We start from the raw sequence: 17,341 nt of genomic DNA, 5'->3' as shown, positions 1-17,341 counted from the left end.
TTAGTTGTGGAATGGATTGAGGAATTGTAATTTATGATTATTGTGGTTACAAGTTCCGAGAGTGGAGTGAATTTATCAGAGTCTCTTGAAATACGTAATTTTTCAAGCAAGGTTGAATTGAATCTTTCTACTGGAGAGTTAGACGAAGAATTCAAAGGAGTGGTAGAATGGTACTCAATATTTGTGGCTTTACAGTATTCTTTAATGACCTTGTTCTCGAATTCTCCTCCTTGATCATGGGTAATTTTCTTTGGAAACCCATGGTGTGAGAAATATACTTGTAACTGACTTAGCACGGCTAAAGCTGTGCCATTCGGCAGTACATATGCTTGTCCGTATTTTGAAAATACATCTATCACAGTTAAGATGCGATTCTGTTCAAAATGGAACGTATCAATGTGCACTTGCGAAAATGGGTGGTCCGCTGTTATGGGACCTTGGTTCTCTACTTCGTTAGGGTGTCTCTCATATTTGTTTCTCTGGCAAAGATTACATTGGTTTATCAGTGTTCTAATGTGCTCACGTAAGTGTGGCCAATAGTACTTAGTTCGAAGGTGTTCATAGGTTTCTACGATACCATTATGATTTTCAGAATGATACTGCAAGATTAATTGCCTCTGAGTTTCTGGACATTCAATGTCTTCCAAGAACTTGCATGATCTAATGATAATTAGTTCAGAAGTAAATAATTTCTGACATGCTCTAATAAAGGGGATTTCTAGAGTTATGTCATCGAAATAAGTAGCATACTTATTAGATGTGACAATTATTTTGAGTAGCTGATCACTCAAATCTTTCTGAAAATTATTTCGTGTAACGATCATAATGTGCCGTGTATATTTCTTGAATAATTTTTGTTCAAGAATCTTAGGAGAATTGCCATATTTAACTATGATCTGATTACGATTCTGATTCAGATTTCGTTCAGATGATTTTAATGTAAATATGGGGTCTTCTTGGTTGGAGTGTATAGTTTCATTGTCCAATTCATTCTGGTATGCATCATCTCCGGGGATAGCTGCATTGGAAACTGTTTCATCATTTGCATTTATTTCTACTCTAGAGAGTGCGTCTGCTACATAATTAGTTTTGCCTTTGACGTACTTAATGTCAAAGTCAAATTCTCCGAGTTTTATCTTCCATCGATAAAGTCTCGAACTTGGGTCCTTCAGAGTGAAGAGCCATTGTAGCGGGCGGTGGTCACATTCTACCTGGAAGTGCCGTCCCCATAGATAGGGCTTAAAATGTTTGCTACTATCTACGATAGCGAGTAACTCTCTTTCTATTGTGGAGTAGTTTCTTTCTGCGGGATTTAAGGTTCTCGAGTAGTACGCTATGGGGTGTCCTTTCTGTGACAGAACGCTTCCCAGAGCAAAATCTGAACTGTCCGTAGTTAACGTGAATGCTTCTTCGAAGTCTGGGTAGACTAGCACAGGAGCATTTATTAAAAGGGTCTTAAGAGTTTTAAATGCGGACTTGTATTCAGCATTTTCTGCGTCGACTTTTGTTCCTTTCTTTAGGTAGCGAACCATGGGTTGTGCTACTTTCGCGAAATCCTTTATGAATTTTCTATAAAATCCAGCTAGGCCAAGAAATTGTTTAATTTCCTTGGTAGATTTCGGAATAGGGTAGTCTTTGACTACTCTGATTTTTTCAGGATTCGGTTTTACTCCATCTCGTGATACAACGTGTCCAAGAAAGGCGACTTCTTTATGGAGAAACTCCGTTTTGTCGAGTTGTATCTTGAGATTTACTTCCCTTAATTTCTGCAGCACAAGAGTCAAATGTTGTATGTGCTCTTCTAGAGATTTGCTATATATGATTATATCATCAATATACACAAAGCAGAATTTATACAAAAAGGGGCGTAGGACATTGTCCATTACACGCTGAAAAGTGGCTGGAGCATTTTTAAGACCAAATGGCATTCTTCTGAACATTAGATGTCTATTGTCAATAGTAAAAGCAGTCTTCTCTATAGACCTGGGATCCATTTCTATCTGGTGAAATCCCTGGGCTAAATCTAAAGTACTGAAATATTGGCAATGACCGAGGTTGTCTAAAATTTCTGTTATTCTTGGGAGGGGATATTTATCCTCGATCGTCTTTCTATTTAGCTGTCGAAAGTCTAAAACCAATCTCCATTTCTTTTCCCCTGAAGCGTCTAACTTCTTGGGTACAATCCAGACAGGATTACAATATGGAGATTCACTATGCGTGATTATTCCTTGGTCAAGTAGCTTTTCTACTTCGTCATTTAGTAGTTTCTTTAATGTGGGTGGATACCTATAGTTCCTTTGATGTACCGGATCTTCATCTGTAGTGCGGATGAAATGTTTTACTGCACTAGTAAATGTCAAGTCACATCCTGGGTAGTAGAAAACGTCTGAGAATTCAGAGCATACGCTTCGAATTGCCTGGTCTTCTAAATCGTTCATGTGTTGGGTACGAAGATATTCGTTAATGTCTCTTTCTGTGATTGAATTTATTTCTAATGGTTGAATAATTATATTGTCTAAAGGTTCAACTAAAATAGGTTCAGTGAATTCTTGTTTCAATTGGGTGTTTGTTGGATAAAGAACATGGTAGTCCTCAGCGCATAAAATTGCATCTGAAAAATACTTTCCATCATATTCGAACCCAGGAACGTATACGTCTCCTTGTTGAATATTGACTGGAATAGCAGTAGTGTGCGCATCTAATGTTGGTTGAAAACTTTTCTGCTTATTGGAGGAGTGAAAGTGAAAAGGTATGTCTTTGTTGGCTAGAACAACTAGGTTCGATGCATAGTCAATTTTTGCTCTTAATCGGGCAAAATCAGCAGTACCAATTAATGCGTCGAAATAATTATGCCATTGCATAACTCTGAAATTTACAGGGGTGTCAATATTATATTCGGAAAAAATAGGAAATCGGACATTGTCTTCTCCTATTGTTTCAGAGTGAACCGATTGTATGCAAAATGGGTCCTTGAATATAAAATCTGAAAATAATGTATGTGCTATTGACGGATTCATGATTGAATTGCAAGCACCACTGTCAATCAAAATTTTTAGTCCAAATAGGTTGATAAATGGTAATTTGGGAGTATTACAAATATTGTTTAAGTCTTCGACTTGGATGACTGGGTTATACGAAAATCCTGACATTGTTCTTCATTGTCGTACTCATTTGTACAGTAGGGAGAGTTAACCTCAATGCTATATTCATTTGAAAAGTTAGGTGAGTCTGACTGAGGGTCGAACTCATCTTCTTGCTGAAATATTCCTGCTACGGAATATAATTCTTCTGGCTGTGTATTTTCAAGTGGTTCCATGTGAGAATTTACATTTCCTCTAACGGTTGAAACACCAGACATAGGTTGCGGAAAGCTTTGGTTTGGGCGGTTAGTAGGAGTGAAACGTCTACCAATGTTATTTGGAGTAGGGTAAGGACGATTCGTTGGAGCTGTGGATTTAAAAGGTTGTTGCTTTGTAGGCTGGAAAGGTTTGAAGTTAGATTGATTTGGATTGTTATTAAAGAATGATCGGTTAGGTTGATTCTGAGGTATGAATTGATTAGTTGGTCTTTCTTGGGTATTAATGTTGTGATTTATGAATGGGTTGTGTCTTGTGTAATTTACTGGCTGAGTGTTTTGAAATCTGTTAGGAGGTAACTTTGGTGTTCCTCTCAACTGATCCATGTAACTCTCATGTGCCCTGTCATTGTCAAAAGATCGACAAAGTCTGAGCGCTTGATTTAGGTCTGTAATGTGTGCGTATCTTAAGAAAGAACGGTAAGGTTCTAAGATACCGGCTTTGAATGTGGTCAAACTCAAGTCTTCTAATTCTCGAAGTTTTAATTCTAGAATCTGATCCCGATAGTTTATTTTACACAAACTTTTACATTGAAGAGTCAATGTGTCCAGTTTGTCATGATACTCTGTATACGACTCGTTCCGTTTCTGGTAACAATTCGAGATCTCTTGAACCAAGAGTCTTTCATCTTTGACATTACCATATTTTCTTATGAGTTTTTCTTTAAATTTCTCATAATTACTGTTAGCGTCTAAGTCTAAGATGCTGCATGCTTCTCCTTTTAATTTGGCTTTAACTACATTAAAAAGAAAGTCATTAATTATGGCCGCATTGGGAGCTGTGGCAGCTCTTTTATGCGTGTTTAGAAAAGATTCACATCTTGCTATAAAATAATCTAGACTGCAAGATGAACTGCCGCTAAATTCCGGTAGTAATTGAATTTGCGCGTATTCAAATTTTGATAATAGCTCTGTTTCTGACATGTTGAGCTTATTAGTAATGAATAAATATAATAAATATTTAAATGATTATTAATTCAATTAACTGTGACAAGCGAAAGGTCTTATAGATTCTACACTATATTCACGTTAATATGAAAGGCAAGAAATTATTATTAGTTTTGTTTAGTGCTCATTCGCTGGCTTCGTTTGTTACACATGAAATGAACCAAGCTAATTAATATTCAGGCTCACAAATAAGGTATTTGTAGTAGACTTACAGGCATGAAAAGATGATCAGCGTTGACTGCATCCTGCATGAGCTGTGGAAGTCGGGTGTCTTCTCTGGTCGTCGTGATGGTCCGAAAGGCGCCTGGTCAGCGTTGTCGGTTCCAGCAGGTCGACAGGCGTTGTCAGTAGGCGGATGTGTCGAAAGGCCTCTTCCTTGAGGAGTTGTCGCTCGCCTCCGACAGTCTGCGATGATGAAGTAGTCGAAAGGCCCCTGGCGGAGTTGTCGTTCTACTTCTTTCAGAGCAGCTTGGCTTCCGATGAATAGATTTCTCAGTGTTGCGAATGGCTAATTTGGTGTCGCTAGCAAAGTCACGAAAGGCCTCCTTGTGAGGTTGTCAGTAAACTTCACCACCTTACTCGTAGATTATTGTGAATAATCATTAGCCATCCCGGACGCAGGCCCCCAGTTAAGTTTGTAGCTCAACAACATTTATATTTTTACAGGTACTGAGCTATCAGGTTCCGATAGTTCAATATCGCGCTGAGCCTTATCTATTCAATCGAAATGAGAAGACAATTTGATGTTACTTGTTTATTAACTTAGCTGATTATTCCTATGTACAACTGTAGATTAATTACATCTCTACTATGATCAGGGATCGAACCCGTGATCCGAGACGTGCGAAGCCTGAGAGCTTACTAGTCTGTAGCTGACTGGTTGACGAATGAGTGATAAGTCTTATGAGACTATTGGTTTTATATGCTTAGCTTTCAGGTTACAATCACGTGTCAGTCCACTGGAAAACAATCTTACATGTTTATGACAAGATGGGTTGGTGACGTATAGTTGAGCAATATTGCAACACACTTGTGAAATATTGCAGTAAGTCGTGAGTGCCACCAAATCTGAACAACACATATTTTCTCAGAAAAGGAGGGTAATCTTGTTATTGTCAAAGTTTGTTATTCTCAAGAAACCCATGTTTCTTGGAGAGCGTTTCCTAAGTGAAATAATGTGAAGCAATATAATTTTACTTCCTCGTGAAACGACCAAGTATGGTCTTAGTTTATAATATATATTTAAAATCCCAAATTCTGGACTGTGAAAGTCCTGGACTCGACACTAGTTGTCGGGATACATAACTCTCGTATGTCTCTGGAATAACTCTAGAGAGATTAAACTGTGGTATTTGCGTGCAGACATGGATAACTTTCTCTCGTTGCTAGAAACGGCAGTGTATTAATAACAATATCTTCAAATTTACAACAATTTTCAGGGTAGTGTTTTGTTTAGTAATAAATGACAACAATTTTGGTGCAAAAACTTTAAAGTATCCTTATCTATTCTCAAATAATTCGTATACCTTTCCATGTCCTCGTAGTGCAATATTTTTCACTAATTTCCATCGATGCCTTTCATATTGTGTCTTTCAATCCATAGATAAACCCACGATTTCACTGTTCGTGTTTCATTTTTAGTGGTACACAAATTGTAACTATTGAACTAATAGTAGCTAAACAAACGTAGAACTAGCCTTCAATCATTTTCCTTGAACTCTTACACAATATTTTGCGCAGTGTAGTAGGGCAATGACTTTATGTTAGAATCCTTAATAAAAAATGGACTTGAAACAATATTTTACAAAATATTGTGAACATTTTCTGCTATAATGATGTTCAAGCCTTTTACATGCCATAAACAATTTTGCAACGGGTCAACCGCCTGCGTATGTTTTAAGCAACACTTCTTTCACATGTGCTCGGCAGGAAATCTACGCGGGCAGGGAGCATACGATTAGTGCGCTGGTAGGCCAGGAGAGTGCGTAGCACTACAGAGCGCTGGCGAATGAGATTTAACACTCGAACCGAGGCTGGGTCATTTGTGAACCAGCTGCTGTTTCTTTCTCCCCTATCGTCTACGAAACAAAATATATTTGTAGCATGTGTACACGGAATATTGTGTATTCTTAACGTGTGTGCCGTGTGAAGTGCCATTCCTACAAATAAGCTATATGCATCATAATGTACATCGTATGTACTGATGTCAGATGATTGGTCTCTAAAAATGGAGGTGGTGGAAGCCTTTCTTGCTATACTGTACAATTGCAGTGCCATAGGAGCAAGGGCTTAGAAACGGACTCATTGTGGGTCAGCAAATTGGGGCAATCTTATTGTCCACATAGTCCTTATTTGTATGGTTAATATTCTACATCAAAATATACTTTGTGTATTAAATGTAAAAAAAAATCCAGCGCAGGCACTGGTATATTCATTGGCTCCTCACTTGTTACAAATAGTCCTTTTTCAGAGTATAGACAAGAAAGAACTAACAGTTGGGTCACAAATAACCCAGCCGCGGTATTAGTGTTAAAGTACGATGCTCTACTTTTCTTCTACTTCTTCTTATGTTTATTGTTATTAGCTGCTTTATCCACCGTTGATGGGTTAGTTTGAATTACAGCGTAAGCGAGTGACAGCAGAAGCGATAGAGCATACTTCAGCTAACAAGAGTTAGTGAGTGTTCTGTTATTGTTGATTAGTTTCGGAGGTCATGGAACGCATGATATAACACGTAAAAGTGTAAATTTCTAGAGAAACATTAGAATTAAAAAGTAAATGCATATGAACTTCTTTGTAGAATGATGAATTTTCAGTAGGACTTCTTTATGTTGAGCTTTAATTTGCGACAGAAATAACCATTTGCCCATTACTTTTTGATTAGCGAATAAAACATGAACACGATCAGTAAATACCAACATGTTAATGGACACCATTTTTGAAACTTCATTTTTAGAAAAATGAGAAAAAGAACTGTATTTAAACTGAATGTCTGAGATACATCCATTCCAAATTCTAACTCAATTAATCCAACAGTTTAGGCTAGGTTGAGCGAACAACAAACATACACGATCTCGTTTTAAATTGTTGTGCGACATTTTTAATTAATTTCTCAAATAACCCCTTTTCTAGTCAATATTTTGAAGTAAATCATAGTCATGTGAAATATTTCTCTGAGAATGTTCGTGCGAAATTTCATGAAACATTCCCAGTGGCTTAGATATGATGAAAGCAGAGAAATGTATTCACTTCTATACATGGTGTATATATTCTTCTTTACGATGAGGCCTGATGGGGACCACGTGCCAACTTCAATTCATCCATGTCGTTGTTTCTTCTTCCGTTCTTCCCAGCTTTCCTATCACTGCAACATGCTTTATTCTTCCCTCCTCAGACTACACTTGACCGGGATTCCTTTCCATTCTTCATTGAAATCCATCCATTCTTAAAACTTTCATTAAAATTCTCTCTTTCTATACTTTACTCCTCTCTTATTTCATTTATTTCTAATTTTTTCTTCACTTCTTGTTTCCTGCTCGCTGTTGACTTTTTCTCCCAAAGGCTTTTTCAACATGTTATCGTCCATTCTATACTATGTCCAAAAAATAACAATCTACTTTTCTTATTACTTTTGTTACATTTTCTATGTTCTGTATATTTCCTTATTACTTCTGGTTTTCCATTGTTCTGTTGTTTTAATTTTTTCTAAGATTTTCTCATGATTCTTCTCTCTATTACTTCCACTTTATCTAAACCATTCGTTTGCGTGAAGACAATCTGGTTTCATCGCTGTATTCTAGTGCCTTATTTTAAGATTTTTATATAATCATTTCTTCTTGTAAAATTCTTAGTGCTGCCATGCGCTCTTTCCATCTTGTATAACCGTTCTTCTACAGCAGATTTTTCTAAACCTGTTTCTTAAATTATTTCTCCCAGACATTTGAATTTATCTACTTTCTGTATTCAACCAATGTGATCAAAACTTGCTTAATGAATTTTTGGCTAATTTGGGTTATTACTGGTGTCTGAAAGTCTGGGACATAAGCTACTGTATCAAACTCATTTATTTAGCCATTTTAAAATACTGTTGAATATGAGGCTCTGCTGCAAAACCTACTTAATGCACTTACAAATAGGGATCCACCTGTCGGGGTTTGTTCGAGGTCTACATTCAAAAGATTAGGTGCATTATTACGGACATTACAAAGAGTATTGCGGAGCACATTGGCGCGATGTTGTTAAATTATGGAGGGAACATCAAGACCACTGTCTACAAGTCCAAAGGACTCCAGGAGTAGAGTCCCAAACCCAGAACAATGGAAAGGAGTCATAGCTGTGGGACAGAGGTATGCAGAAAATCCTTTTCTTCTTTATTGTCAGGAATTTCTGCTTCGGTATCAAATTTCGAGGATGTGAAGAAGCTAGTGAAAAACACGCTGGGGATTTGTGGAGGGATGTTCCTGATTTGTCATATTACGAAGGTGTGGTGGATGTGTTACTTGCTTACCACGTGATTCAGAGGTGGGTTCTAATATTAGTACGCAGTTTGTTTAAAGTGATCCATAGTACATAACGCATGGTTTGACTAAACAGCCTCCAAAATTATCCAAAATTTGTGAAGTATTGTTCATTGTGCAATTATCACTACCACTATCGTCTATAGACGTAGTAGTAAATTTGTATTTAAAGACTATTTTTAAAATGATTTGTACAAACTCCGAAGAAAAATATGCCTACTGTAAAATAAAAGTGTAAATTTCTATCGATCTATTACAACTAATCCCATAAAACATACCGGGAAAATAGAACGTAAGTAATACAAACAATAAAAAACAAAGAAACAATTATAATAGTAACTGTTATTTTGCTATACATTCTCTGTTTTTTTAAAAATATAAATAATACATTTGGAAGGTTTTGCACCGGAGCCCCTCATATGTTGTCAAAATTATGCAGTATTTTTTATCTTTGTAATGAATTGGGCTTCTTCTTCTTATTATTATAATTCACGCACTGATTTGACTTTAAGAAAACGCGATACTTCATAAGCGAGTGTTAATTTTATAACTAATGACAATGCATATGAACTCCAATGCACGTGCAATTTGCGTAATGTGAAGGCTTGTCTCTGTGTTCGGTGTCCGTGTAAAAGTGTAGGTCTTACAAATTAACGAGAAAGGTCACTCTTGTTCCGTTAGCTGGAGAAATTGTAAAATAGAATTTTAGCCTTGAATTGCTTATTGTTCATTGTTCTGCTAAAATTAACAATAAGAGGAGTAATAAGAATAAAATATTCATAAGTATTCTTCCTAGGATATTATACCTTTCCGCGTTTAGTCTACAAGCCTCCGTGAAATAACTATCCATCTCCACGATCCTCAACTTTAGCTAGCTCTGTGACCACATGTAGTTCCACGTCTATTAGCGCTACCGATTGAGCTGTCGTAGACTATATCATATATATGCAGTTGGAAATGTCTGAGTTGCAGTATGGCACATAGCCTGCAGCGCGAAATGTAGCGTTGTGCCTTCGGATATCTCTAGTTGGCTATTTTTTCTGTACTTAAATTTTCTCCGGTATGTATTGAACATGATCTAACAAGCTGTACGGTTATTTTTCTTCTTAATCTTTTTACTCTCCAGGGTTGGTTTTACCTTCGGACTAAGCGAGGCATCCAACCGCTACCACCTCAAGGGCAGTTTTCTGGAGCGTGAGACATTTGGTCGGGGATACAACTGGGGAGAATGACCAGTACCTCGCCCAGGCAGCCTCACCTGCTATGCTGAACAGGGGTCTTGTGGGGGGATGGGAAGATTGAAAGGGATAGACAAGGAAGAGGGAAAGAAGTGGCCATGGCCTTCAGTTAGGTACCATCCCGGTATTTGCCTGGAGGAGAAGTGGGAAACCACGGAAAACCACTTCCAGGATGGCTGAGGTTGGAATCGAACCCACCTCTACTCAGTTGACCTACCGAGGCTGAGTGGACCCCGTTCCAGCCCTCGTACCACTTTTCAAATTTCGTGGCAGAGCCGGGAATCGAACCCGGACCTCCGGGGGTGGCAGCTAATCACACTAACCACTACACAACAGAGACGGGCACATTAAAATACTTTGATTCAAAACAGATTTTCGAAAGCATAGTTCCATAAGGTATGTTTTTAAACACATTCATTAGGTTTAAAAGATATGTTCTTATTCTTTCTTTCTTAATCTGTTTACCCTCCAGGGTTGGTTTTCCCCTCGGACTCAGCGAGAAATCCCACCTCTGCCGCCTCAGGGGCAGTGTCCTGGAGCATGAGACATTGGGTCGGGGATACAACTGGGGAGGAGTACCAGTACCTCGTCCAGGTGGCCTCACCTGTTATGTTGAACAGGGGCCATGGTGGGGGGGGGGATTGGAAGGGATAGACAAGGAAGAGGGAAGGAAGCGGCCGTGGCCTTAAGTTAGGTACCATCCCGGCATTTGCCTGGAGGAGAAGTGGGAAACCACGGGAAACCATTTCCAGGGTGGCTGAGGTGGGAATCGAACCCATCTCTACTCAGTTGAACTCCCGAGGCTGAGTGGACCTCGTTCCAGCCCTCGTACCACTTTTCAAATTTCGTGGCAGAGCCGGGAATAGAACCCGGGCCTCCGGGGGTGGCACCTAATCACACTAACCACTACACCACAGAGACGAACTAGTTTTCTTATTCGATTTTTTATTTTCATTACAGCACAACTGTCTACATTTTAACATCAAGACGACATAGTTATGTGGATTTTAATATTAAATAAATTAAATAAATAAATACAAAAATAAATAATAATAATATATTATTATTATGATTATTATTATTAATATTATTATTATTATTTTCATACAGGTTTGTGGATTGAGAAGCTTTCACATTGAGATGAAGGATGAAAAATTCAACCTCCCAAAATTCGAACTGTAGATAGACATAAGTTAACTGCACTTTATGGAAACACACAACTTGTGACATAGGAAGGGTTGTAGTAATTACTCACAAAGTATCAAAATATCACGGTTTTATTTTGTTTTCTAACGAAAATTACACATGGTAAAGAATCTGCGATATAACGTAGAACATTGCGTCTGTCAAATGCAGTTGCCATAAACTTCACTCATGATGATATAAAGATGAAATTATTTTAACAAGTTCGAAAATGAGGGATTTTCTAAAAAAATCATGTAGATTCATATTGTAGCTTTAGTTAAGTATAGAAATACTTCAGGTCATTGTATTAAAATTAGTGAAAGAATATTTACTATTTGTACTTTTCCTTATGCAATTTAGTTTTCAATCTATCGATAGGTTTATCAGCTGATGGCTGTCCACCTTGACGAACGAACTTCGATCGCTGGTGGCTACAGGATTGAATTTTAACCTACAGTGCGTAGGGTAGGGAAGTGGAACTTCAATTTATGGCTCAATCTTAAAATAGTCACGACTGTCCAATTACTCTGAAAGCATCTGGATGTCATTTCTCACAAAAGTAATAATGTTGATGATGCATTGTAACACTAAACAGTACGACCTCATGTGTGGTGATGAAATACTTGTGTGTGACTTGTAATGTGGCTAAAGTGGCATCCTGACTATCAACAAATAGCGGAAGAGGAGTAATGCATAAATTTGATGTGGTTTAAGTAAATTTTCCTCAAGAAATCAAACGAAAATAAGGTTGTGTCCTGGATCTTCAGACCGAAAGGAATGAGCATTTAATTTCTCTTGAATGTTACAGAATAGTACTACATACAGTTCTTTGAAATAGATTTCGCACACCAGTATGAATACTTCCGAATCGTTTATCTAGATTTTCAAATGACGATGAGTTTTCTATTATACATTAAAATTCAAATATTTAAATTTCACTACTAAATATAAAATAACACCTGTCGGAATAAAACCTACTTGCAATTGTAGAAAAGTACACATAGCGACTTCTTCAAAACAATTCTCCTAGTGAGATTCGTCGCATCATAAGCTCTCATTAAAATACAAAGCCTAAAACTTTAAGCCTTAAACGTCATGGTACTTTGGCAACTGCATTGACATGATAACTGGTCAATGTTGAAAATCACGAGACCAGAGTAGTACAGGTTTTATACAGCGAATGTCTCACACAAGAGTAAATATTTGAATGGGTGGTTATTCTGCACATATCCAGACTTAACACATGGCACTTTACACATTGCCCTCAGAGAAAATTACAGTTAAATAACACACATATATAGTAAAAACATAGTTATTGTCTGCTTCTGAAAGGAAATACAAGCACCACAAGATATTATCAGTATTGTCGTTGAAACTAGGGCTTGGAGTTCAAACTCCAGAACATGCCTTTACAAAATAGACTTTCAATCATTATTGTGCGTAGAAAAAGGAGAAGGGTAGTAGCAAAAGTACATGAAAAACAAAGATAGTGTTGGTACATATATAGTGGGGAGGGGGGCACTTGAAAGTACTTTTGGAAAAAAATGTTTGGTACCATTTTCGTTTGAAACTTTTGCAACAGTAAGAAACCCTACACGTATTCACAGATCAGGGCGAAAGGTCATGTTATATCCTGTTTGTTGTGTTGTTTAAGGTTGTCCCAAGCCTGTACAGTACATCAAAGGTTCCCATCCCACCATTGTCATATCTCTTGCTGTATTATTTTTACTATTGCTTTGCCAGATATGGGGCATTAAGAACTCTATCATAGTGTCTATGGCAATGTAAAAAGGTGTCATACAAGCGCGCTTACAGAACTGATTAGTCTGTTTGGTGGGTATTTTATTTGTTCTAGTGCTTAATGGGAATTCTAGTATATTTTATCTGGTGAAGAGTAGAAATCAAGAGGCTTAAATCCAGTTACTGACCCTTATATTATAAAAGGGTGGATTTGGAAATATAAAACATTCACTTCGTAGAATATATGACTTTTCATAGATTGGTTTAGAAATTTTAGGGCAGGAAGAGCAGAAATGACTTTCCGACAACACTAAGTTCTAAGAACATTTCGATTCTTTCCCTTTCCAAAACTATTTTAGGAATAGTTTTATTGGTACTAATTCCTCAAGTCTGTCATTTGATTGTATAAATAATGCCTATCATTAATGACTAAAGGCAAAAATCATACCTGTGGAATGGAAGCGGACCAGTAAAACTAAATCATCAATGTGATATCCTGAATCATTGTGATGCTAGTGGAAGTAGAAGAATTTGCAGCATCGATGATTTTGCAGTAATGTAATTATCGAATGAAGAGATGTAAGTGAAAAAGTAGATATTGATAAATCCATTTCAACATTTTGCACATGTCTTTGTAAACTCAGTATCAACACAACTCTGACCTATCTTCTTCTCTTCGGAAGTAAAACGGATGTCATACCACGGCGATTAACTACAGCCTCTCCCTTCACCTAACTTGACACTAGTGAAACTGTGGTTTATTTAAAGATCTGTTTATGGGGATTAATTCTGTGTTAATGACAACAATGTTAGCCAGGGACGTTGATATTGAAAATGAAATAAGGATTTCCACGCAATATTTTATCTTATCTATGGGCATTCAGTACTATAGTGAAACGTGTGCGGAAAATTCTTTGGACATAAATATGTCTTATGTCTAGGGGGTCATCTGAAATTAGCGATACAAAATGTGTGACGCAATGTTACCTAGCAACCGTGCAGGCTGTGATGTGAAGTATTGACGGATGGCCATGACTTAGAGGCATATCAGAGAGAGGCCTCATCTCATCACACTCTAGATAATTGATTATTTCATTCGCGGTAGTTTCATAAGCCATGAATCAGTTCCCCCTATCGATGCTCTGAATCCTTCACTTGTGGACTCCAAGTCCCACACGAAAAATCCAAAAAGACTGTTTGACTGCTAGCCGGAATCTAATAAAATTCAGTGTGCAGAGTTATGTTTAAACCTTATTTTATTGCCTCGAAAATAACTTCAGCACAATAATTGATACACCAAGGTTTTCAGGAAAGATTGGAGATCTTTCTAAGCTCAGAAACACGAATAATATGACTAACCTTAAATCATTGAGCAGGAAGGATAAGGGAGAAGATAAATTAAATAAAAAGATCTGAATGAGAACCTTTGGTAAAAGCACAAATTTATTGAAATAAAAAATAAACTTTGGCAAAGTAAAAGAAAAATCCCTACAAAAGAAAACAATTTGACTCCAGTGAACCTTATCATAGCAAAGTTTTTCTATGAGATACTCAACATTAATACGAGCAGGCACTGTTTGAATCGCATGCATCTAGGTGCGATATGACTGTCCTTTATGTATTTCTTTTCTTCGAACGACTGCCAAATTAGGAAATATGGACAAGGTCTACATAGTTAGGTCTGGCTAGTGACAAAAGCATAGTGCTGAGGCAAGAAAAAGAACGTCTGAGGTCATAATCACCCAGGTTAGGCTCGCGAAGCAGGTAACAGGTCTGTAACATTCCCCTATGGCGACAGCAGCGCACGCTGATTCCAGAGTGAAGGAAAGGAGAAATGAATGAAACATATCGGGTAGTTAAAAAGCCATTGGTCTGGATAGCTTAGGTCCGTCTAGAGCCCTAGCATCCCCTACGGCGAATGTAGCGCATTCTACGTTCGATAGTGACGGAAGGGGGGTATGTGAGCATGATGTCTAAATATTCAAAATCATTGGAGTCATATGAAGCACGGAACTACTTCATTCCACGGTAGGCTACCTCGCTGAATTGCTGTTCAAAACAAGGAGATTTTATTTACGCGGATTTATAAGGCAATCTGTATGAGTTGATTTGTGGGAATGACGTTATTTTCCGTTAAATCTTAGCGAATGACAATGCTTCTGAACTAATGGACAATGACGCGTGCAATATTTTAGTTTATAGAAGCGAATGTTCTTCTTGGACCAGGTTGGCGGATACCTAGCGATCGTTATTAATACATCTCGTCTAAAAGCAATTTGAGGTAAGATCTGCGTAACTTAACCTTCGTTGTAACTCTTTTAACGTTTGAGTAGCGGATAGTAAACTTTTATCTTTCTAATCTAGGGTAGGCAGTTCCTAGTCCGTACTCATGTTCCAAAAACATACTAGAATTTGTCTCAGTGCTGTTTGGTTTACTTGTAGATACGAATTATATGATATCTCTCTCGGCTTCTCCTGGTCCAAAAACCTTGTAACTAAACTAAACCGACCACATGTTGAAGAAATTATTTATTGCTGTGCGTGTTGAACTGTCTAGACCAGGGTTCTCGGCAAATGCATTGTTAAATCGTCACAACCATTCTGCTTTCAATAGGATTTCAAATATTAAGGAGCAGTCCTGCTGAATCGTGGAAAGTAAGCAAACCACAGGATGCAAGACGATTTGTTATGGCCTATTATACTACTTCAGTTTTCAACAACGTACTTGTGTCAAGAGGATTTCCGGCACTGACCAACATTAACGTAAGCAACTGAAGAGCTTTATTTCTATAGAGCTTTATTTCTATAGAATTAGGTGTGATTTCTCTGATTTTAACGGCATTGAGCAATTGTGCAAAAGTGTTCAATACCATACTTCTCACTGGATTGCGACAATGATGTACGAGTAATATAATGAGTAGGGAAAATATTTTTAGGCGCAAGGACTATCTAACCACTCTACAGTTACGTAGGTGAGTTGCATAACTGTTAGGGATTCCGATCAAATCGCCAATATTATTGAAGACTTGACATGAAAAAGAATGGAAGTGCCAAATTTAGCAAATATCATATTTTGCACGGACAACAATCTATGTATCATCGCCAATGGCCTGGAAAGAGATGCAAGTGCCACATACCTGCTTTGTAGTTCGTACTGATGCCGTAAGATGGCATCGGTTGGAACTTCACGGTTATTGGCATGGAGAAGGATGCAAATGCCATGTCGTCTTAGTTGAAGCAACGCAGTTGAACGTTCTGAGTTACAACCTCTGTTTACGTTAATCACCGTTACATTTTCTGTGGTCTTGTGCTTTAAAATAACATATATCTGGTGGTTGGAGGATACTATTATTCCACTTAACTGAAATTTCTGGTCTCCGGACATTCTTATGTACCTTGTGATCGCGACTTTGGTGTTATTGAGAAACGAGAACGGGTTGTAAAGACCATAGTAGCTGAATACATTCAGAATGTAGTGAGTACAGCACGGCTTCAACATCCATTTCGGGTGGTGACCATGGAAAAAATCTGATTTCTTCTATTTCTCCGGTGCTGCTGATGTATTTATAAACACAACATCATTGCGTATCGGTAACAAATCGTGGATCAAAGTAACAGTGACATATTTACCAAAAATTAAAACAAAGATATATTTCAGTCAAATGGAAGACTGGGAGGACCATGATGTCTTCAAGAAAAAAAAATATGCAGAATTCGGGAACACAGAGGCCTTAAGAAATGATACATAGATAATATCCGTAAGTGATGGAAAGAATAATGACTTACTGGTGGAGCTAGATGACATGAATGCACAATATCATGACTTCTCCAAGGAAATCCGTCCTTCCTAATTTCGTATTGTTCAGGATAATAATTATCCTTCTTATGTTTAATACAAATTATTGATAATATTACTAGCGATATTGTTCTAAACACTAAACAAGACGGATTGTGCATGAAAAATACACAAATAAAGAATTTTTGAAATCCGAACTGCGTTTTTTTCTGCTGAAAAATATACTTTTTGGCACTTATATCCTTTTCCGTGTCACGTCTTCATTTATGCAAATCTTCCAACAGGGTCGTTGAGCTGGTAGAAAACTCTTGCACCTTAGTTAAATACGTTTGCATTCTAACTTATTCCTTCAGCTAATAATGACTGAAGTGTCCTGGTTCTTCAGGTTCTCTAACGTTCTTCATGGAGTGCCTTCTCCATTACTGAGGGTTGGCCACTCTTCTCGTCAGTCTACTTGAATCTAGTCCTGTCCAATCCCGTGAGTTGATCAGCCAAAGGTGTTTCCTTCGACCGCCCATCAATTTCACCCTGCATGCTCAATTTTAGAAGGTTGTACATGTCA

This window comes from Anabrus simplex, chromosome 8 (assembly GCF_040414725.1).
Source record: "Anabrus simplex isolate iqAnaSimp1 chromosome 8, ASM4041472v1, whole genome shotgun sequence".
Lineage (NCBI taxonomy): Eukaryota > Metazoa > Arthropoda > Insecta > Orthoptera > Tettigoniidae > Anabrus > Anabrus simplex.
The sequence above is the reverse complement of the archived record's forward strand: the minus strand, read 5'-3'. Positions refer to the sequence as shown.